Genomic DNA, 24054 nt, shown 5'->3' with positions numbered 1-24054 from the left:
CACCAGTTATGGAACAATCCAAATTTCTCCTCAGTTTACCCAAGCCTCTTCTGATCATCATTTCCTGGGTATCCTTATAAGAAATTCTGAGTTTCTCATGTTGGTATATAAACTCTCTGGCTTCACTTGTGTGAGTTTATCTTCTTTCTCACTCAGGAGATTTCTCTGCTTTCCCATGCCCTGCATCATTCTTTCATCTGCAGGGGCTGATCTGTCCATTTCCTGTGGGGTAGACTCTTGGTCCAAATGTGTGTAATTATGAAGTTTCCCCTGGGGTGTAGGATGGTGGGAGGGGTAGTTCTTGGTGCCTGGTGTACACAGTCTGTGTCTCAAGAGAAGAATCATAGAAAACAATTAACTGAGCATTTGTCAAAAATGCTGGCACGTGCATATGTCTTTTAGCTCCCAAAAGATTTGCCTTCTGCTTTGCTAACCTCAGGATACTGGCCAGCCACAGGGAAAGACTGCCAAGCACATCCAGCTCATGTAGCAAGAGGCTGCTCCACTTGACTATCTGGAAATCATTCTTTCATTCACTTGGGAGGTTCTGGGGCCTCTTTCTTTCCTCAGAAACAAGGCCCACCCAAATGATTTCAAGGGTACGTTGCAGCACAGTTTCCACAGGCAGACAAGCTGTGAAAGCTGGAAATCTGCAGCTCCTCTCCTTCCCCATTTAGTGCAGAACATTCTTTTCCCAACCACATAGGTTTACAGTCTCCCAAGACCTTTCTCGTGAAAGGCAATAGAACCCAGTGTCAAGTTAAGTTAAGATGAATAATTAGGAAAATCCGTAGCTACTGAGAATGAAGTTCCTAGATGAGCATCAGCACTGACCACAGGAGGTGAGGGTTTGCCTTTTTTCTATCTGTTGTCAGGAATGATGAAGAGAAGCGGAGGGCTCTGGTTTGCCTCTCGAGTTCTCAGCTCCATTTCTCAGTGTTGCCAATGGTGCACTGGGTAGAGGATGAAGCTTCCTTCCTATTTCTCTTTCACTGGTGGGCTGGTGGTGAGCTGGCCACATTCAGAAGGGAAACAGAAGGGAAATTACTAAATGTTAAGGTCCTACCCTGGTCAGTGCATGAGCTGGAGATCTTCACCTGCGGTACTGCTCCAAGTTGTCGGCAAGCCAAGGACACCAATGTGAAAATAAATTCCATCTTTTGCTCTGAACTTCTCTTCTCCTTATCTCAGATCAAAATGGCCTTTCTTTATCAAGCACATATAATAAAATTGTGAAAGCATGACCAATAAAAAATAGAAATTCAGTGAAAATAAATTTATGCCTGACGGTTCTTTTTTTTCCCCATTTCATTACTTCCTTTCCATTCTCTAAACTGGAAGTAATATTTCAATAATGGTCTTTCTAGTCTATATATCTAACCACAGCACTTTCTTGCTTTAAAACTTCCAATGGCTTGCCACCATCTGTAAAGTAAATGGTCCCTAGCATGATGCCACACACTTGAACTCAAGCCTTGCTGAATTATTCCAGCTCCCTAAGCCATCAGGCCCTTTTCCGTTCTACTCCTGTGCAAAGGCTACTCTCTTTATTTGGAATGCCTTCATTTCACTATGCTTCCAAAAACACTACTTCAAAATGCAGCTCGGAACTCACCCCACTCACAAGCCCTCTTCAACCATCCCTTCCCTCTTCCCCACCAGCAGAGTTGTGCTTGCTCTTGGCACCACGGAATTGTGTACGTACTTCTTTTAAAATATACCGCACTGTTTTGCTGGTGTTATTATTGTTGTTGCTCATGTTGTTCATTTGCATGTCTTCTTCCCCAGTAGAATGTGATTTCCTCTGGAGCAGGAGTTTTTTTACTATTGTCATATTAACCTCAGGAGTTCTAAATGCCTGCCATAACTGTGGGTGTCAGGAGCCAAAGTCTTGCAAATGCTTAGTGATTCCTGAGAAATAGTCTCCACTGAAGTTGAAATTTGTGTCTCCATTCTGTTTCCTGTCCTACGTCTGTTTCCCATTCAGTCAACAAACACTTATCGGGCACTACTTGCTCTTTATTCTTTTCTTTAATTTTTGATCTTATCTTTCCCCTATTTGTGGGAAAATTCTTAGACCATAAATCAGAGAACATTGATTACTGGCTATGTTTTTCAGGCAAGTCTCTGAGCTCTAGTTTCCTTATTTATGAAATGGGAAGAATAGCACCTCCCTACCAGAACTTACAGAGCCATTGAGTAAATCAAATAAAACAATTTCATGAGTAACTTATAATAATTATATTTTCTACTTGTATTGTTTCTGCTGTTTTCCTGGCCTTTAACTGTCAATGTCTTTCCTCCATAGAGTTTCTTTCTTAACAATGTATTTTCTTCCTGCTTTTTAACTTTCCTTCTCTTTCCATAATATTCTTTTCATGCTCCTCTTTCACAAGTGCCACGCTTTTCACTGGTCTCTTCAAAATCATTTTTGAAAGTCAGTCACTGTACATCACAGCTCCTTGGGACTGTCACATTCTTTTTGCTCTGCTGCCCTATTAGCTGCCTTATAAACATCTTTAAAAATGTTATTCCCTTTGGGAAAAACATGAAAATTCAGGGGAAATTTAAACTTGTGCCTGGAATCAAACGGATGTACAATTCTCCTTTCAGAGAGTTGTGATCTTTGAGAATAAGGTCCTTAGTGACTAGCAGGAAGGTTTCTAGGGTCCAATTGATCAGGGACTAAAAATTCTCTTCTCCCCATGCTGCTGTTATAATTAATGGTCTGACAACATGACTAAAATTTTGTCCCTTTCCTATTTCAGTTATTCTTATTTTTTATTTTATTTATTTATTTATTTATTTATTTATTTATTTATTTATTTATGGCTGTGTTGGGTCTTCGTTTCTGTGCGAGGGCTTTCTCTAGTTGTGGCAAGTGGGGGCCACTCTTCATCGCGGTGAGCGGGCCTCTCACTATCGCGGCCTCTCTTGTTGCGGAGCACAGGCTCCAGACGCACAGGCTCAGTAATTGTGGCTCACGGGCCTAGTTGCTCTGCGGCATGTGGGATCTTCCCAGACCAGGGCTCGAACCCGTGTCCCCTGCATTGGCAGGCAGATTCTCAACCACTGCGCCACCAGGGAAGCCCCAGTTATTCTTAGTTCTTAATTTTTTTTTGCTCAATAATTTATTTGTTCAATATTGAGCACCTACTTTACACCAGACGTTTGCTTGGTATTGTGTTATTTTTCTTTTTATTAAAGTATAGTTGTATAATATTATGTAAGTTTCAGGCATACAATATAGTGATTCACAATATTTAAAGGTTATGCTCCATTTATAGTTATTATAAAATATTGGCTATATTCCCCATGTTGTATAATATATGCTTGTAGCTTATTGTATACCTAATAGTTAATCCCCTACTCCTCTTAATCCCCTACCCCTATCTTGCCCTTCCCATCTTCCCTCTCCCCTCTGGTAACCACTAGTTTGTTCTCTGTAACTGTGAGTCTGTTTCTTTTTTGTTGTATTCACTAGTTTTTTGTATTTTTTAGATTCCACATATAAGTGATATCATACAGTACTTGTCTTTTTCTATCTGACTTATTTCACTTAACATAATGCCCTCCAGGTCCATCCATGTTGTTGCAAATGGCAAAAGGTACTGTATTTTTATGAAAGGCGTGGTCCTCACTCCCAGGGAGCAAACAGTCCAGTGGGGATAAAGAGGATCATGCTGGTGATTACAAGACATATTTGGGGGACACATGGCTGAGTTTTGGTCTGATTTGTTCCCTGATATATGCACAGCAAAGGCAGTGCCTTGGACATAGTAGGTGCTCAATAAATATTTCTTGAATTTATGAATACATTTTGAAATTTAAAATGTTGAATAGGAGTTAAGCAGTTAAAGGAAATGGAATAGGGTGTTGGAACAGGCGAAGGGAACAGCATATGAAATGGTCCAGTGGCAACAGAAAGCATAACAATTATGGGGAACTACAGATTTCTTTTTGGCAAAGGCTTAGAGTGAGGGATGGGTGTGATGAGAGTTGAGCCCAGTAAATCTAGGTGTTCCTTGATAACGACCACCAACTACTATTTACCTTCCTTATATCAGGTGCTTTACATACATTATCTTAAAACCTTACAACAACCCTATGAAAACAACTAATATTCAGCCTCTTTTGTTCATTTCAACCTGATTTCACTTAACTACAAGTGGTTGTAGTATTTGAGAACTGTAGTGTACTTGACCCTGGCCATATACTTCTCTGATTACAGACAAGGTGACCAGACCCCTGCACTTGAGTTCAGCTGCCTCTGGAAAAAAGACTTCAGGTTTAGAAGTGTTCTTTCAGCTGCTTTCAGACTCTCATTCTCTGGGAATAAATTTGAGAGGACCCTAGGTAATAAATGATCTGTAGCTTTCAACTGTGGTGCAATGTTTCATTGAGCAGTTGGATGCCAAATTTCAGTAAAATGTGGAATAAGTAAACCAGAGGAAGTCTAACTGGAGCATAGTTCTACTTGGAAAAAAGAACTCTGGGAAAACACTATGTTCTCTGGCTAAACCATCAAAAGGTATGAGTTCTGAAGTGGGCTAGAGCAGAAGAGCAGCAAAATTATGACTATTTTAAATTCTAAGAACTTTCAAATTAGTGGTTGGAAATTTACTCTGGGGGTTATCATTAAGAGGTTTCAAGAGTCTTAGACTTCTTGTATTGGAAAGGATCTTATAGATCTTGAAGTCTAACTTCCTTGTTTGGTAGATGTGGAAACTTAGGTCAAAGAAGTTCAATGTCCCATAGCTGTGCATGGAGGTCAGTGTTCTCTCTACTGTACCACATTATCTCCTGATAATTTTAGGTATTACTCTCCTGATAATTATCTCCTGATAATTACTCTCCTGATAATTATCTCCTGATAATTTTAGGTATTACTATTCTAATATGAAAAGCTCTTTTTATTTCTTTTATTATTTTTTTAACATCTTTATTGGAGTATAATTGCTTTAAAACGTTGTGTTAGTTTCTGCTGTATGACAAAGTGAATCAGCTATATGTATACATATATCCCCATATCCCCTGCCTCTTGCATCTCACTCCCACCCTCCCTACCCCACCCCTCTAGGTGGTCACAAAGCACCGAGCTGATCTCCCTGTGCTATGTAGCTGCTTCCCACTAGCTATTTTACATTTGGTAGTGTATATATGTCAATGCCATTCTCTCACTTCGTCCCAGCTTACCCTTCCCCATCCCTGTGTCCTCAAGTCCATTCTCTACATCTGCGTCTTTATTCCTGTCCTGCCCCTAGGTTCTTCAGAACCATTTTTTTTTGTTTTTGTTTTTGTTATAGAGTCCATATATATGTGTTAGCATACGGTATTTGTTTTTCTCTTTTTGACTTACTTCACTCTGTATGACAGACTCTAGGTTCATCCACCTCACTACAAATGACTCAATTTCATTTCTTTTTATGGCTGAGTAATATTCCAGTGTATATATGTGCCCCATCCTCTTTATCCATTCATCTGTCAGTGGACACCTAGGTTGCTTCCATGTCCTGGCTATTGTAAATAGTGCTGCAATGAACATTGTGCTACATGACTCTTTTTGAATTATGGTTTTCCCAGGGTATATGCCCAGTAGTGGGATTGCTGGATCGTATGGTAGTTCTATTTTTGGTTTTTTAAGGAACCTCCATACTGTTCTCCATATTGGCTGTAACAATTTACATTCCCACCAACAGTGCAAGAGGGTTCCCTTTTCCCCACACCTTCTCCAGAATTTATTGTTTGTAGATTTTTTGATGATGGCCATTCTGACTGGTGTGAGGTGATTGGAGTTTTGATTTGCATTTCTGTAATGATTAGTGATGTGGAGTATCGTTTCATGTGTTTGTTGGCAATCTGTATATCTTCTTTGGAGAAATGTCTGTTTAGATCTTCTGCCCATTTTTGGATTGGGTTGTTTTTTTGATATTGAACTGCATGAGCTGCTTGTATATTTTGGAGATTAAACCTTTAATCATTTGCTTCGTTTGCAAATATTTTCTCCCATTCTGAGGGTTGTCTTTTAGTCCTGTTTATGGTTTCCTTTGCTGTGCAAAAGCTTTTAAGTTTCATTAGGTTCCATTTGTATATTTTTGTTTTTATTTCCATTTCTCTAGGAGGTGGGTCAAAAAGGATCTTGCTGTGATTTATGTCAAAGAGTGTTCTGCTTATGTTTTCCTCTAAGAGTTTTAAACTGTCTGGCCTTATATTTAGGACTTTAATCTATTTTGAGTTTATTTTTGTGTATGGTGTTTGGGAGCATTCTAATTTCATTCTTTTACATGTAGCTGTCCAGTTTTCCCAGCACCACTTATTGAAGAGGCTCTCTTTTCTCCATTGTATATTCTTGCCTCCTTTATCAAAGATAAGGTGACTGTATGTGCGTGGGTTTATCTCTGGACTTTCTATCCTGTTCCATTGATCTATATTTCTGTTTTTGTGCCAGTACCATACTACATTGATTACTGTGGCTTTGTAGTATAGTCTGAAGTCTGGAAGCCTGATTCCTCCAGCTCCATTTTTCTTTTTCAAGATTGCTTTGGCTATTCATGGTCTTTTGTGTTTCCATACAAATTGTGAAATTTTTTGTTCTAGTTCTGTGAAAAATATCATTGGTAGTTTGACAGAGATTGCATTGAATCTGTAGATTGCTTTATATAGTATGGTCATTTTCACAGTGTTGATTCTTCCAATCCAAGAACGTGGTATATCTCTCCATCTGTTTTTATCATCTTTAATTTCTTTCATGAGTGTCTTTTAGTTTTCTGAGTACAGGGCTTTTACCTCCTTAGGTAGGTTTATTCCTAGGTATTTTATTCTTTTCATTGCAGTGGTAAATGGGAGTGTTTCCTTAATTTCTCTTTCAGATTTTTCATCATTAGTGTATAGGAATGCAAGAGATTCCTGTGCATTAATTTTGTATCCTGCTACTTTACCAAATTCATTGATCAGCTCTAGTAGCTTTCTGGTAGCATCTTTAGGATTCTCTATGTGTAGTATCATGTCATCTGCAAACAGTGACAGCTTTACTTCTTCTGTTCCAATTTGGATTCCTTTTATTTCTTTTTCTTCTTTGATTGCTGTGGCTAAAACTTCCAAAACTATGTTGAATAATAGTGCTGAGATTAGGCAACCTTGTCTTGTTCCTGATCTTAGTGGAAACGGTTTCAGTTTTTCATCATTGAGAATGATGTTGGCTGTGGGTTTGTCATATATGGCCTTTATTATGTTGAGGTAAGTTCCCTCTGTGCCTACTTTCTCTAGGGTTTTTATCATAAATAGGTGTTGAATTTTGTTGAAAGCTTTTTCTGCATCTATTGAGATGATCATATGGTTTTTATCCTTCAGTTTGTTAATATGGTGTATCACATTGATTGATTTGTGTATACTGAAGAATGCTTGCATTCTTTGTATAAACCCCATTTGATCATGGTGTATGATCTTTTTAATGTGCTGTTGGATTCTGTTTGCTAGTATTTTGTTGAGGATTTTTGTATCTATGTTCATCAGTGATATTGGTCTGTAGTTTTCTTTTTTTGTGACATCTTTATCTGGTTTTGGTATCAGGGTGATAGTGGCCTCATAGAATGAGTTTGGGAGTGTTCCTCCCTCTGCTATATTTTGGAAGAGTTTGAGAAGGATAGGTGTTAGCTCTTCTCTAAATGTTTGATAGAATTTGCCTGTGAAGCCATCTGGTCCTGGGCTTTTGTTTGTTGGAAGATTTTTAATCACAGTTTCAATTTCAGTGCTTGTGATTGGTCTGTTTATATTTTCTATTTCTTCCTGGTTCAGTCACAGGAGGTTGTGCTTTTCTAAGAATTTGTCCATTTTTTCCAGGTTGTCCATTTTAATGGCGTATAGTTGCTTATAGTAATCCCTCATGATTCTTTATATTTCTGCAGGGTCAGTTGTTACTTCTCCTTTTTCCTTTCTAAGTCTGTTGATTTGAGTCTTCTCCCTTTTTTTCTTGATGAGTCTGGCTAGTGGTTGAAATCAAGGAGGAAATCAAAAAATACCTAGAAACAAATGACAATGAAAACACGATGACCCAAAACCTATGGGATGTAGCAAAGGCAGTTCTAAGAGGGAAGTTTATAGCAATACAATCCTACCTCAAGAAACAAGAAAAATTGCAAATTAACAACCTAACCTTACACCTAAAGCAATTAGAGAAAGAAGAACAAAAAAACCCCAAAGTTAGCAGAAGTAAAGAAACCATAAATATCAGATCAGAAATAAATAAAAAAGAAATGAAGAAAACAATAGCAAAATCAATAAAACTAAAAGCTGGTTCTTTGGAAAGATAAACAAAATTGATAAACTACTAGCCAGAGTCATCAAGAAAAGCTCTTTTTAATTAACTAATTGGGTGTACAGAATTGTATCACTCTTGTTTAATGGTCTACATGCCAGTCATTCAGTTGTCCATTTAAAAATATTATTGATTCTTAGCTCCTTTAAGGTTGTAGAAGATCTCTGTGGAGGAAGAACTGAATTCAGTCAGCACAATTTTCTTTCATCTTGGCTTTATTGCCATTTCTCTTATTTTTAGTTTGAAGGAGCTCAAAATGCTTTGCCCATATATATGCATTAATTATTTTGCAGCATGTAGCAAGCATTATTAATAAAATATTAGTTTAAGAAACAAAAGGTCATATATGTTGATTTACTGGCTTACCTTCAGGTTGTACAGGAATCACAGCCAGAATCCAGTTCTTAAGAATCCTAATTGACCTCAAAAGTCACAGTTACCCAGAGCCTCTCCTTGGAGGGGCTTTGTGGGATGAAAAGGCAGATTATGTGGTCCTCAAAGAGTGCCTGGAGAATTTCCTGAAAAACTTTGCAATAGTACTTCTCTAATCAAAGAGTAAGCTTTTGTAAGAGAACTTCATGAAACAACTGGTATGGTGCTTGATTTAGGGCTTTTCCATCATCATTGACAGTGAAGCCTTAATAGGAAAACAAACAAATAAAAACACCTGGACTGATGGAAACTAATATGGAAGCATCTGATATAGTATCTAGCAGAGAGGAGTTTTGATGGAAAAAAAAGAAAGGGAAAGAGGGAGAGTGGAAACATTGTAAGGGCTTTTCAAAACAGCTTTTAAAACAGAAAAGAATGGACCCCTAATTCAAGTCATTTAGTATCCCAAAGATAATACAAATGCATTTGGGCCTCTTCAAAATGTTCTATTTGTAGAATTTATGACTTAACATTTGGAGTGAAGTTTTGAATTTAACTTCAAGGAATATTTGAAAAACCTATTTTTGTTGAGGTTTCTTCTCATGTATTTGCATAATTGAAATAACTTGGTCTTTTGACCAATTCTGTTGTGTAAGAAATATTTTATATGTCGTTATACAGATCCAAGTGCCAGCACCATATTAATAAAGCACATGGAGCTATGTAAAAGAAACCCTTCTTAAGAGTGAAATCCAGTTGGCAAATCCCATTTGTCATGAAAATTATTGAGATTAATTACAACATGTTCTATAAAACCTTTGGTAAAAGTACTCTGCAATTGTAAAATTCATAACACATAATCTTTGAGGAACTAAAGTTTTAAGCTATTTTGTTAAATTTTTACTTACAAAAACTTACGTGTGGAAACAGTGATAAATGACGGATATATCTTTCTGTGTTGTGTGGGAAAGGGTTAGTGATATGGCAAGACATTCTTTCAGGGTCAGTTCCTAGAGCACACCTCTAATCCAAAATTCATAGCACTACCAGTTTATTCCTAAAGAGGCCCAGTTTCTTAATGAAATAAAAATGCAAACTCCTTTGGCCAAGTCTATTCAAGGTCCTCCATTAACTGTCATTTCTACCTTTGTGGACTCCTCTCCACCAAGAACCCCTGGTGTAAGCCTTGCATTTGGACCTCACTCTCCTGTCTCTCAAGTACCTCCTCAGCATCTTCCCTCTGTCATTTCATCTGCCTTGAGTCCTCCCCACCCTGCCCCTCACCTGTCTGATACCCACACCCATGCCGATATCCACCATTAAAATAAAAAATTCTACTTGTAATTCAAGTTCTGGCCAAATGCTACATCCTCCATAAAGAGTGCCCCATTCCACTTACTAAGCCAGTGGCTAGTCACTTCTTTTTCTGAAATCCCAAAATACATCATAATCAGTGCCACACCAAAGGGAAAAACGCTCTATCATATGGAATAGCCCTTTGTGCACACTTTTCTTATCTCTTCCACCAGAATATAAATTCTTGATAGCAAAGAGCTGGACTTGTTTGTTCCTGAATTATCTACAGTACTTAGCACAGTGCTCAGTACATTTTAAACCCTTGGCAAATACTTGAAGGATAAACAGACTGAAAACAGCTCATAGGACATCACAAAACTGATGACTTTCTTTTCTGAATAACGATGATTAAAATAAAAATAATGATAGCAGCTGACATTCATTGAGGATTTACCATGTGCCAGACAATGTTATAAGTATTTCGCATGTATTAATTTAATTGCCAAGACAATCCTGTGACTTGGATACTATTATCATTTTCATTTTACTGATTAGGGGAACTGAGGCAGAGAGGTTAGGGAATTTGCTCAAGTTATACAGAATGGTATTTGGAAGGCCAGGATTAAAACCCAGGCAATCTGTCTCCAAAGCCCTCACTCTTAATTTCTTTACAAACATCTCACCTTTTTCAGGCTTTCCCTAATATTCCAGACAAATGAAGTCTCATGTGGGCACCTTCTTTCCCAGTTAATGAAAATATTCATGTCCTCTCTTGAAAAGACCACATGTGTTACAGTTACCAGCAGTGACTGAGACTTTGGCCATCCTCAAAGAGAGCCACACTGTCTGCTTGATAAAAGCCATAATTTTCCTGACCTGCTCCGGGCCTGGCGCCCTCAAAGAAAATGCAGGCAGACACTTGGCAACTCGGCTCTCCCAGACTCTCAAGCACAGTGCTGTGTTAGTGTTGGCAGTGGGGGACGGTTTGCTTCCTCCTCCTTTCATGAACTGTCACATCAGCCTCTTTGATCCTCCCAGGGTCTCGAGTGTGCCAAAATCGTAATTCCATGTCTTTGCTCTGTTTCAGATAATTGCCAGAGAAAACGCTACAGTCGGTAATAGCCAAGGTAGGGAAATATTGCTCCCTGCACAGTATACTGTTTATATATTGCATACTCAGAAAGGTTTCAGAGTGGAGGCATTGATTATTTTTATTGCTCCAAAGCCATGAAAGGGAAAAAATGGGAATGAACAGAAATGGATACATCTGGAACAAGAGCCAGGCATGATTTACTCACATTTTTACCTGACCTGAAATTGCTTATTTAGAAAAAAGAAACATTATAAAATCTCAGGAAAATGTCATGAATCAGAGCCAGCATGATTTCACATTGGGGCTCCATAAACTTTTTTTAGACAAAGAAACTGTCCAGGAAAATCAAATGAGCCAAAGGTAGCCCTGCCACCGCAACTGTCACCATAGCGACAGTTTCCTAGTGCGCTGCCTTGTGATGGCGCAGCTTAGGAGACTCAAACATTCAGGGTTGCAAGTGGATGGAAATCTGGTGGTTCACTCGAGGCTGTTCTTACTAGGGCAGAGGGTGAGTGCTGGTTTGGGAAAGTAACAGACAAGAGACTTTCACCAAAACACTACTTTATTGCCTCAAAAATTGCTTTGCCCTAACCACACACTACATCACTGAAACACAACTACAGGAAGTTAGAAGAGAAAAAAAAGTTGATTAAAGCCTTCCATCCTGCTTTAATGGTTCCCTTACCTCGTGTGTTCTTGGCACATTGTAAGCAATATGAGCACAGTTATGAAGCAATTAGATAATAAATGCTATTCTTATAGCTACCAGCTGGAAGAGACTTTACAGACCATCAATTTTTTTTTTTTTAATTAACTAAACTCCAGACTTTATTTGAATTTCATCCATTTTTCCATTAAGGTCCTCTTTTGATTCCAGGATTCAATCCAGGAAAGCACATTGCACTTAGTTGTCATTTCTCCCATCTCCTTTGATTTGTGACCGTTTCTCAGTACATTCTTTTTTAAAAAATGACCTTGACAGGCCTTACGGGTATTAGCAAGGGATCCTGTAGAACGTACTCCAATCTGAGTTTGCCTGATGTCTTTCTCGTAAGTAGACTGGAGTCATGGGTTTGGGGGAAGAAGATCAGAGAGATGAAATGCCCTCCTTATCACATTATATTGAGAGTACATGATAGCTGCATGCCATTATTGAGATATTAACATTTATCACTTGGTTAATGTTGTCTTTGCCGGATTTTTCCAGTGTAAAGTTACTATTTTTCTTTTCCCTATTCTGTTCTTTGGAAGTGAGTCAGAAAGTCTAGGCCATTCTCAAGGTATATCTGGGTAGAAGGAAGAGTCAAGATTCACCTCTTGGAGTGGGGTGTATCTACATATATTATTTAGAATTCTTCTATAAGAAAGATTTGACTCTTCTTTCCCATTTTTAAAATGCAATTATTCATTTATATCAACATGTACTCATGTACATTAATTTTACATTTTGGGTTATAACTCTATATTGTGTTGTTTATTTTGTTGACCAAATTGTTCCAGCTTTGGCCATTAGAAGCTCCCTTTGGTTGGCTTCCTTTGACATGTCTCCATCTATTTTTTTGTTGGGCACTTTCTTCCTTTTTGGTACCACAAGGAGCTCCAGGCTCATCTTTTATTTTACCTGCCCAAGCTCTAGCATCAGGTATTTCTCCAAGGAACCCTGGTTCTTTTTATTCAAGAATAGTTTTTAGAAACCAAGGAGGTCATCAGTTTTTAACTCCTTCCTTGCTCAAACAAGGAAGCTGAGGTGCAAGTGGGGAAATAAATTACCCAGGATCTGACACTTAGTTAGTGGTGGGCAGGAATTAGAATCTGGGTCTGACTCTTGGTTCAATAGTCTTTCCTTTACTGTAGTCTGTGTTGTATATCTATGCTTTTCTGGCTAGTTTGTGTGCTCCTTGAAGTTAGGAAGTATGTTTTCTACTCTTTGTGAAATCTCTATTGTGTCTTCTGTAATGTCAAGCACTATTCTGTGTCAGTAAATGCATGAATCAACTCTCTGCAGCATCCTCATTCAGCCTTACTTTTCACTGCTCAGGTCAGACTCTCATTAACTCTTGCCTTAAGCTATTGCAGTCTCCACTAAAATGGAAGTTTTCCTCTTCTCTAATCTGTCCTACTCATTGTTGCAAGACTAAGAATAGAAAAGCAGAATTGTCATCATCTCTTACCCAACACCATCTTATAGAATAAAATTAAACTCCACAACATGTCAACTTATTCCCCTTTTCCATTTCTCTCAAATCTTGGACAGTCTTTGAAAGCCATCTTAGCAAATTTTACTACATGATGTGTTGCACATAAAAGAAGGACCCTCAGATATAGTCTTAGCTTTCATCTTTTCTACCACCCATTTCATCTCTGTCTTTCACAAAATTCACATTTTTCTTTCCTGTCCCAGAATAAGTCCCTACTTCTTTCATAGGTTTCAATCAGTGTCATTGGGTCTGCTTTCTCTGGAATAGTGTTTAATTAATTATCATCTCTGAGACTTAAATTTTTTTCCTCTTTTTCTACTGGCTCATTCCATTGAACATGTTTATATATGAATTCTTTCCCATCCTTGAAAAAAAAACAGCAACACAGTTTCCCTTGCCCTTTCTTCTTCTTCTTCACATCTGCTATTTTTCCTTCCATTCACCTTCATATTACTTAAAAAAGCCTCCACTCACAGCTTCATCTTTCCCACTTACTATTGACTGATTGACTTATCCTACCTGGGTTCAGATTCCCCACTGTAATCATCTATTTACAGTATCCCTAATGTATCTTGAATGATCTCTTTAAAGTTTTTAATTACTCCATCAGTCATGGTCACAGTAGGAAACAGCATATTAAAAGGGTTTAATTTTAATGAAGTAAATTTTAGTGAACTCAAATAACCCCGTGGGGAGGTGAAGGGAACTAATCATAAGTGGTGAGGTCTCCAGGCGCTAGCCAGAGCAGGAAAGTAAGGCCTGGAGCAGTAAATGAGGAGAGGAGTATTATCAGAAACAAACAAGAGCTGTAACAATCTGATATGAGCTGTGGCCTTAGTAGAGCAAAACCAGCCTCTGCCAAAACCAATGGCCAGCACGGAGGGAGCAGAGAAGAAATTTCTTACTTTGCTCTTCTTTTACCCTTTGATGTCCTGCTGGTGTCTTCCATTGTTTAACCCAAACTCAGCAGAAGGCAAGAAAGCCCAGATAATGCAATTTGTAGAGGTCAGTTTTCTAACGGATAGAGAGCAGGGCAAAGAAGGGTGGATAAATGATGTGAGGGATGTGAGGCACGAACAGAATAAGCAGTATAGTTATTATCTGACATAATATTTAGGAAGATTTTTCTGCTCACTTCTTAAAGTTTTTCCATGCTCTGAGATCTGTAATGCTGTCTCCTGGCTTCTTTCAATAATACATTCATTTAAAAGACTATTGTGGGTCTTCCCTGGTGGCACAGTGGCTAAGAATCCGCCTGCCAATGCAGGGGACATGGGTTCGAGCCCTGGTCTGGGAATATCCCACATGCTACGGAGCAACTAAGCCCGTGCGCCACAACTACTGAGCCTGTGCTCTAGAGCCCATGAGCCACAACTACTGAGCCCACGTGCCACAACTACTGAAGCCCACGCACCTAGAGCCTGTGCTCTGCAACAAGCGAAGCCACCGCAATGAGAAGCCTGTGCACTGCAACGAAGAGTAGCCCCTGCTCACAGCAACTAGAGAAAGCCCGCGCACAGCAACGAAGACACAGTGCAGCCAAAAATAAATAAATAAATAAATAAATTTATTTTTTAAAAAAAGACTATTGTGCACCCACTATGTTGAGAGCACTGTCCTAGACACGAGATTCAGTGGTGAAAAGATAGGCATTGTCCCTTCTTTCAGGGACCTTCAGTTCTAACAGTTTCTTTTTCATACATTCTACCAGCTTTTCCCTTATCCTCTTCATTTAATATCAACGTTCCTCAAAATTCTCTCCTTGAATCTTCTCTCTCTCTCTCTTATTACCCCAGGGCTTTGGTTCTCACATACATGCAAGGACTTCCAAATCAATACTCTAAACTTAGACTGTTTGGCTTGTTAGCAAAGGATTCAAGGCCCTCAATATACTGGCCTCAACATTGTTACTTCTAGTTTCTTACTTTTTCTTGTATTCTCTATGCTCCTCCCACCTATAAAGGATCCATCTCAGCGTTTTTGTTTTGTTTTGTTTTAACCTGCTTTGTTCATTGATGTCTCTGAAGTGTCTATAATAGTATCTGATAGACAGTAGGCACTCAATAAATATTTATTGAGTAATAACTGAATTGCTTACATGAAGTCCCTAAACATAAGAACTTGCTTATTTCTGCACCTTTGCTCACATAACTTTTCTTGAATCATCTCCACCATTTGTAATCCAATCTACCTTCAAGTCCCAACTCAAATATCATTTCCCCTATGAGCCCTCTTAGATACTGTCTAATCGGAATTAATCCATTCAACTGTACTGCCAGTGTACCTTGTTAATATTTCTTCTTCAGCACCAATCTTATGCCATATATTTTAGTTAAATTTATATATTTCTTTTCTCCAGCTTTTTGAGGCAAATAAAAATTATGTATATTTAAAGTATACAATGTGATGTTTTGATATATGTATACATTGTAAAATGAACACCATAATCAAGTTAATATATGCATCACTTCACATAGTTATGATTTATTTATGGTGAGAACACTTAAGATCAACTCTTAGCAAATTTCAAGTATACAATATAATATTTTCTATATTCACCATGCTGTACATTAGATCTCCAGAATTTACTCATTCTGTGTAACTGAACTTTTGTACTCTTTGGTCCATGGATGTGTATATTTCTTATCTCTTCTCACAACACCACTAAAGTTACCTAGGCTATTTATTCATTGCTATTTCTCCCCCACCTCTCCACAGAGCTTGCCAAAGTGCTTTGTTAAATTTAAGAAGACAAGCATTAAGTCATTGCCCAAATAATCAAATTTGCCTCTCTCCATCACTTAATATTAATATGTATAAAAAGTCCAGGTCCCTCCTTTGCAGGAAAGTGAGGACATAGTGCATCTTTCATTTTGTGGTTCCTGAGAGTCACCAGAATGTGTAGTTGAAAAGCCAATGTCAGATAGCACTAATGGGATGCCCCTCCAGGCTCTGCAATGGATGAGCCCTCATTTAGAATGGCCTTCTGAATCTTCAACACTGTGATGCCACACTAGCCTATCTGTGCTGTAAAATTTATATGACCCAGCTCTAGTAAACTCAATTATCTTGATAGCAAGCCACATTGATCCAACTCAGTATCATTATGAAAACTGTCTTTTACAGGAAAAAAATTATCTATGAGTAGATATATACAGAAATCCAGAATAAATTTCTGATGAATTTATAAGTATTAAAAATGATCCTCTAAGTCTATATGGAGATATTTGAGGTTTGTTTGTAATAATTCAGCTGGCCCTATTTTTGAATCTATTTATCATACCCTATTTTTGAATCTATTTATCATACCCTAAGAGTTAGAGATCAACAGCCAAATCCAGGTTGGGCTTTAGCAATCCCAAACTGGCTTCCTTCCTTATTCCTCCACTAACATGTGGTGAGAATCACACTTCTACTTCTCTCTATGTTGTTTGGTCTTGGCTCCTGATCTACAATGGTTGACCATAAAGACTAGAACACACATGTAGCTATAAGAAACTTCTGCATGCAAATTAATTCCTCTGACTTCAAGAATATGAAAATCCCCCACCTGCCTCAGTTTGCAATAAACTAGAAATGAGGAGAATTGTAGCCTCCCAAGGACAACTGTAAACTTCCAATTAAAAAACTTGATTGATGAAGAAACAAAGATAGCGTGACTTGACACTGGCCAGCTGTTAGCCAAACTCATTTACTTTTGTTCCTAGGCACGCAGCTAGAGCACATCTTTCAGCCTCCTATCAAATCTATGTCTTATGATTGGCTTTTAACCAGTGGAATCTGAGTGGAAGTGATATATACTACCTCAATGTCTGGCCATAAAAATTTCCTGTGCTTCAACCTCCATGATTTTTCCCTTGCAAAGTGTGTTGCAGATAAACATGGTAACTTGGAAGCTACATGATGAAGATGGCATAGCCTGAAGGCAAAAGGATCCTGGATCCTTGAATCACAACTTGGAAAAGGACAGGCCAGTGTTTAGGGACACCTCTTTTAGAATTTATGTGGTAAGTTTCCATCACTTTTGGGGTTATAAAGACTCATGTTATCTTAACTAAAAAGAGGGAAGGTCAAGGGAATTGTTAAGAAATAGAAGAGTAGAATAAATGGTATAAAAATTATAATACAGGGTGAAATACATTAAATCTTATTCTGCATTAGTTGACATAGTTGGAGTAGCTGCTCATGCTATCTTCCTCCAAAAAGCAAGACAACCTACTGGTTAAAAATAGTATAAGTTGATTTTTTTTTATTAATTTGCTTTAGGCTTGGTCACTTATGGCCAGCAAAGTGAGAAGGATAATTCAACAAACTAAACACACATTCATGAGTCTAAGACTAAGCAATTAATCTAATACGTACCTAGGAAAGAAATACTCCTTTAAAGAAAATGATTTCCAGAAATGGATTGTTGTCTCCACTAGTTCCAACCTTTTTCATTATTGCGGAAAGCAGTTTAACTCCTTAGATTCCCAATGACTCAAGCATCTCCATTCCAGGAAAGATATTTGTTCTTTGTTTGCTTAAGTAAATCTCTTTTGGGAAAGTTATCCTAGGTCAAAGGGATGTGCTGCCTCAAACTTTATGTCAAACCTCTACTTTCCAGAAAGCAGAAAAATACTTAAAACTTTTAGGTAATAGATTTTTTTTCAGACTCTATGCAGAAAGGATTCCAAAACATTTATCACTGGATCCGAGTTGCATACTGTACACAGCATTCCTTTAGCCTTATTATTTTTTCAAGGATGATAAGATCTAAGTTTGGACACGACACCCATCCAAGTTTTCATTGTTTCCTTCACAAAGGTTCTAGAGTTTACTATTGCCAAAAATTGGCAGAGAGATATTCTGGTTACACCAGAACATGTGAGATAAAAGTGGGAACTTTACAAAGTATTTTTAGGTGAAATCTACTGAACTCAATATTATCCATGAGATAAAATATAAAAATCAATATGGATTATTGGCCGAGAATTTTTGTCTTGCCTTCTGGAAGAGTAGGTGTATTTGCTGAGTTATGCTGAGTAGCCTGGCATGTACAATACTGGTTTATAATCCTTCCAGTATCAGAATCAATTCCAGGCCGCTGGACAAAGCTACTAGCCAAGGTTTTCACATGAACAATTCCCAAGTGTGCTATATGTAGCATGGCCAAGAAAATGTGGTGACCACTTTCTGGAGGATCAGCATAATTTCTCCATGAAAGGCCTTCTTTATTATCAAATAACTCGTAGTCATTAGTTTTGAGTAGATTGAATTTATTTACTGACTCCCTTCTCTGTACCTAACTGAAGATACAGACCAATCTGGTAACAGACCTAGATTTGTACCAAGATACATATTAATGAAGAGAGGAAAGAAGCTGACATGCTCACAAAGTCCCAAGTGCTATTCTCAGTGTTTAACCCTTATATCAATTAATTTAAACACTAAGAAATATGCCAGAGTTACATACATAATGATTTAGAGTTTGGGCCTGGCCTTAGAAAAGATGCCAAAGCAAGATGCCAAAGCAAGTGATTAGTATTATCACTTACTTTTACTCAGTGCTTACTTTGACCAGGCACTGGACTAAGTGTACTACTTATTTCATTTATCTCTTTCAACAAACTTTTGGGATAAATATGAGTTTGTTTCTATTTTTAGTTGCTTGTCCAAGATTACATAACTTCTGTGTGGAAGGTCTTAAAATTCAGCCTGCCTTGAGGTCTCAAAATAGAGTGAGATTCAGCGACTATTTGATATTCTAGGAAATATCTTCATATTGGCAAATTCAAAGCTTTGGAAACAGTGGGAAATCAAGTGGATTAACTACATCTGCTTGACTTTTATAAAAGATAAATATGTCCAGAACTAAATAGCCCAAGAAATTTTGATGCTTTTGGTTTGTTTTTATTATAAAAAGTTTCAATTGCACATAAGTAGATAATATTTAATGCCCACCATAATGGCAAAACTTAATGTCTGATAACACTAAATGACGGTGAAGATGTGAGGAAGTGGGAACTCCAGCACATAGCTGTAGGACTCTAATTTGGTACAACCACTTTGTGGAGCAATTGCAACATTTAAGTTAAACATGTCAATACTCAACAAGTCTACTTCTTGAAGTCTATTCTAGAGAAGATCTCACACATGTGTGCAAGGAGACATGCTCAAGGATGATTGTTATAACTCTGTGAGATCAACAGTGAAAACAACCTAATTGTTCTGCATTAGGGAAATGTGAGCTATGAAACTCACCTATAGTATTAAATTTAAAAATTCAAGTCACAATAAGAGTTTTACATTTACATAGAATGATATGCTCATGCAAAATTTTATACATGGGAAAACACTAGGATATCTTGTTAAACATGCAGGGACGTATAGTTTACAGATAGAAATGCCTATGACTTACATGTATCTTAAGCATACAGGAATGATAAATGTCAAGTGGAAAATAATGGTTACCTTTGGGGGAAGAGGGGTGTTCTTCCCCCAGGAAAGCCACCAGTGCAGCTGAGAGCCTGGTGCCGTTGGAACTGGATCATCTGAGATAAGCCCAACTCTGTCTCTTACAAGCTGTGTGACCTTGGACAGGGGCCCTAACTTTACAGAATCTTAGTTTCCTTGTCTGTAAATGAAGCAAAGAATATTTGCCTATTCTGAACATTTCTCATAAATGTATACAAACAATATGGGGTCTTTGCTTATTGGTTTCTTTCACCTAACATAATGTTTCCAAGTTTCATCAATGTTGTAGCAGTATCAGTGCTTCATTCATTTTTAATGCTGAATATTATTCCATTGTATGGATATACCACATTTTGTTTATCCATTCATCAGTGATGGATATTTATGTTCTTTCCATTCTTCAGCTATTATAAATCATACTACTATAAACATTCATATATGAGTTTTTGTGTGTACATAAGTTTTATTTCTCTTGGGTGTATACCTAGTGAAATTGCTGGGTCAAATGGTAATACTTTATTTAACATTTTGAGGAATTATTTTCCAAAGTGGTTGCACCACTTTACATTCTTACCAGTAAGGTATGAGTGTTCTAATATCTCCACATCCTTACCAACAATTGTGATTACTGCTATTATAAATGGCATTATCTTATTAATTTTATTTTCAGATTGTTCATTGCCAGTGTGTAGAAATAAAATTTTCACATACTAATCTTTATTCTGCCACATTGTTGAACTGATTTATTGGCTCAAAGTTTTTTTGTGTCATCTGCAAATACAGATAGTTCTAGTTCTTTCTTTTCAATCTGGACGCCTTTTATTTCTTTTTCTTGCCTGATTGCCTTGGCTAGAACTTCTATTTTAATGTTGAATAGAAATATTGAGAGCAGATATCCTCTTCCTGTTCCTGATCAAAGGGGGAAAGTATTCAGTCTTTCCTATGAAGTATGATGTTAGCTGTGATTTCTTTGTAGATACCAAAATAATAAAAGAAAAAACAAATGTTAAATATTTGAGGTCCATTTAGAAAACTTAAATTTCATTTTCCTATTTAAGTTCTCCTTATCAACATTGAAATCATAGAACATAAGTTGCTTCAAGCTAGGAAGGAAACTAAAGTTACCATTTAGCTTTTGCAAAATGTCACCTTATAATAGGCAAAGTCATCACCAAATCTGTATGAGCAAAGGTATTATCAACACAACTTTTGTAAAAGGAGGCTGAGCAGAAAATTCTTTGTTTAGATGTTTTTGTCCTTCCCTAAAACCCTCAAGGTGAAAACAAAAGAGATTCCTGAACTATTTTCTAGACCTAAGATTTAACCTTTGCCATATTCTACAATGTTTTGTAGTGCCTTTAAGCTTGAAATGATTTTTTAAAATCTATTTAAGGCACAAAATGCTAGTTGGTTCTTATTCACTGTCTCATTTGAATTTGTGGGAATAAAATGGTTTTCAATGATAATCACAATGCTTAAGTTTTGCATGTGGACTAATTTTTTGTCTCATTTTTAGTGACTTATACCCTAAGATAAAATAAAAATGCTGTGATAAAAACAAACTTCATTTAAAAGAAGAAGGAAAAATTATCTTAATAAAATAGCATTGATAAAAGAGAACTAAAGGATTCCTTCTTACCTTACTCTCCCATTCACCTTGGCACACCCTTGCCAAAACCATACTCTGCAGAAGCCTGAGCCCAGTGTCAAGGTCTCAAGCCTCAGATATTCAGACCTTAAACTGAAAACTCAGCACACCCAGGGAGCTCAGACCTTCAGACCTGAGATCATCGGGAGAATGGAGAATGGAACGATCTGTAAAGACAGCATGGACTAGGGCAGAAAAGGGTGGACTTGAAACTATGTAACTCAGATAGGGACTTGAACCCACGGGCCGAGACTTGAACCAAGCCAAAACCCACATTAGGACTTGAACCCATGGTCTTTTAACTGAGATCACACACCTGGTCTCAGGACTTAATGAAGCTCAGGTTCTTGATGTCCTATCACAGAAAAAATACAGTAAGAGACAAAGTGATAGGTAAGAAGTGAATTTATTTTATTTTATTTTTTTATGCAGCAGGTTTTTATTAGTTATCCATTTTATACATATTAGTGTATATATGTCATTCCCAATCTCCCAGTTCATCCCCCCACCACCCCACCCCGCTTTTCCCCCTTGGTGTCCACACGTTTGTTCTCTATATCTGTGTCTCTATTTCTGCCTTGCAAACCAGTTCATCTGTACCATTTTTCTAGATTCCACATATATGCATTAATACACGATATTTGTTTTTCTCTTTCTGGCTTACTTCCCTCTGTATGACAGTCTCTAGGTCCATCCATGTCTCTACAAATGACCCAATTTCATTCCTTTTTATGGCTGAGTAATATTCCGTTCTATATAAGTACCACATCTTCTTTATCCATTCATCTGTTGATGGGCATTTAGGTTGCTTCCATGACCTGGCTATTGTAAATAGTGCTGCAATGAACACTGGGGTGCATGTGTCCTTTTGAATTATGGTTTTCTCTAGGTATATGCCCAGTAGTGAGATTGCTGGGTCATATGGTAATTCTATTTTTAGTTTTTTAAGGAACCTCCATACTGTTCTCCATAGTGGCTGTATCAATTTACGTTCCCTCCAACAGTGCAGGAGGGTTCCCTTTTCTCCACACCTTCTCCAGCATTTGTTGTTTGTGGATTTTCTGATGATGCCCATTCTAACTGGTGTGAGGTGATACCTCATTGCAGTTTTGATTTGCATTTCTCTAATAATTAGTGATGTTGAGCAGCTTTGCATGTGCCTCTTGGCCATCTGTATGTCTTCTTTGGAGAAATGTCTATTAGGTCTTCTGCCCATTTTTTGATTGGTTTTTTTTCTTCTTTAATACTGAGCCACATGAGCAGTTTATATATTTTGGAGATGAATCCTTTGTCTGTTAAATCATTTGCAAATATTTTCTCCCATTCTGAGGGTTGTCTTTTCATCTTGTTTACAGTTTCCTTTGCCATACAAAAGCTTTTAAGTTTCATTAGGTCCCATTTGTTTATTTTTGTTTAATTGTTATTTCTCTAGGAGGTAGGTCAAAAAAGATCTCACTGTGATTTATGTCAAAGGGTGTTCTTCTAATGTTTTCCTCTAAGAGTTTTATAGTGTCTGGTCTTACATTTAGGTCTTTAATCCATTTTGAGTTTATTTTTGTGTATGGTGTTCGAGAGTGTTCTAACTGCATTCTTTTCCATGTAGCTGTACAGTTTTCTCAGCACCACTTATTGAAGAGACTGCCTTTTCTCCATTGTATATCCTTGCCTCCTTAGTCATAGATTAGTTGACCATAGGTGCGTGGGTTTATCTCTGGGCTTTCTATCCTGTTCCATTGATCTATATTTCTGTTTTTGTGCCAGTACCATGTTGTCTTGATTACTGTAGCTTTGTAGTATAGTCTGAAGTCAGGGAGTCTGATTCCTCCAGCTCCGTTTTTCTTTCTCAAGATTGCTTTGGCTATTCGGGGTCTTTTGTGTTTCCATACAAATTGTGAAATTTTTTGTTTTAGTTCTGTGAAAAATGCCATTGGTAGTTTGATAGGGATTGCATTGAATCTGTAGATTGCTTTGGGTGGTATAGTCATTTTCACAACATTGATTCTTCCAATCCAAGAACATGGTATATCTCTCCATATGTTTGTGTCATCTTTGATTTCTTTCATCAGTGTCTTATAGTTTTCTGAGTACAGGGCTTTTACCTCCTTAGGTAGGTTTATTCCTAGATATTTTATTCTTTTTGCTGCAATGGTGAATGGGATTGTTTCCTTAATTTCTCTTTCTGATCTTTTGTTGTTAGTGTATAGGAATGCAAGAGACTTCTGTACATTAATTTTTTATCCTGCAACTTTACCAAATTCATTGATTAGCTCTAGAAGTTTTCTGGTAGCATCTTTAGGATTATCTGTGTATAGTATCATGTCACCTGAAAAGAGTGACAGTTTTACTTCTTCTTTTCTGATTTGGATTCCTTTTATTTCTTTTTCTTTTCTGATTGCCGTGGCTAGGACTTCCAAAACTATGTTGAATAATAGAGGCAAGAGTGGACATCCTTGTTTTGTTCCTGATCTTAGAGGAAATAGTTTCAGTTTTTCACCATTGAGAATGATGTTTGCTGTGGGTTTGTTGTATATAGCCTTTATTATGTTGAGGTAGGTTCCCTCTATGCCCACTTTCTGGAGAGGTTTTATCATAAATGGGTGTTGAATTTTGTCAATAGCTTTTTCAGCATCTATTGAGATGATCATATGATTTTATTCTTCAATTTATTAATATGGTG

The sequence above is a fragment of the Eubalaena glacialis genome, chromosome 3 (assembly GCF_028564815.1).
Source record: "Eubalaena glacialis isolate mEubGla1 chromosome 3, mEubGla1.1.hap2.+ XY, whole genome shotgun sequence".
In the NCBI taxonomy this organism is placed as follows: Eukaryota; Metazoa; Chordata; class Mammalia; order Artiodactyla; family Balaenidae; genus Eubalaena; species Eubalaena glacialis.
Note: the sequence above shows the minus strand (reverse complement) of the source record.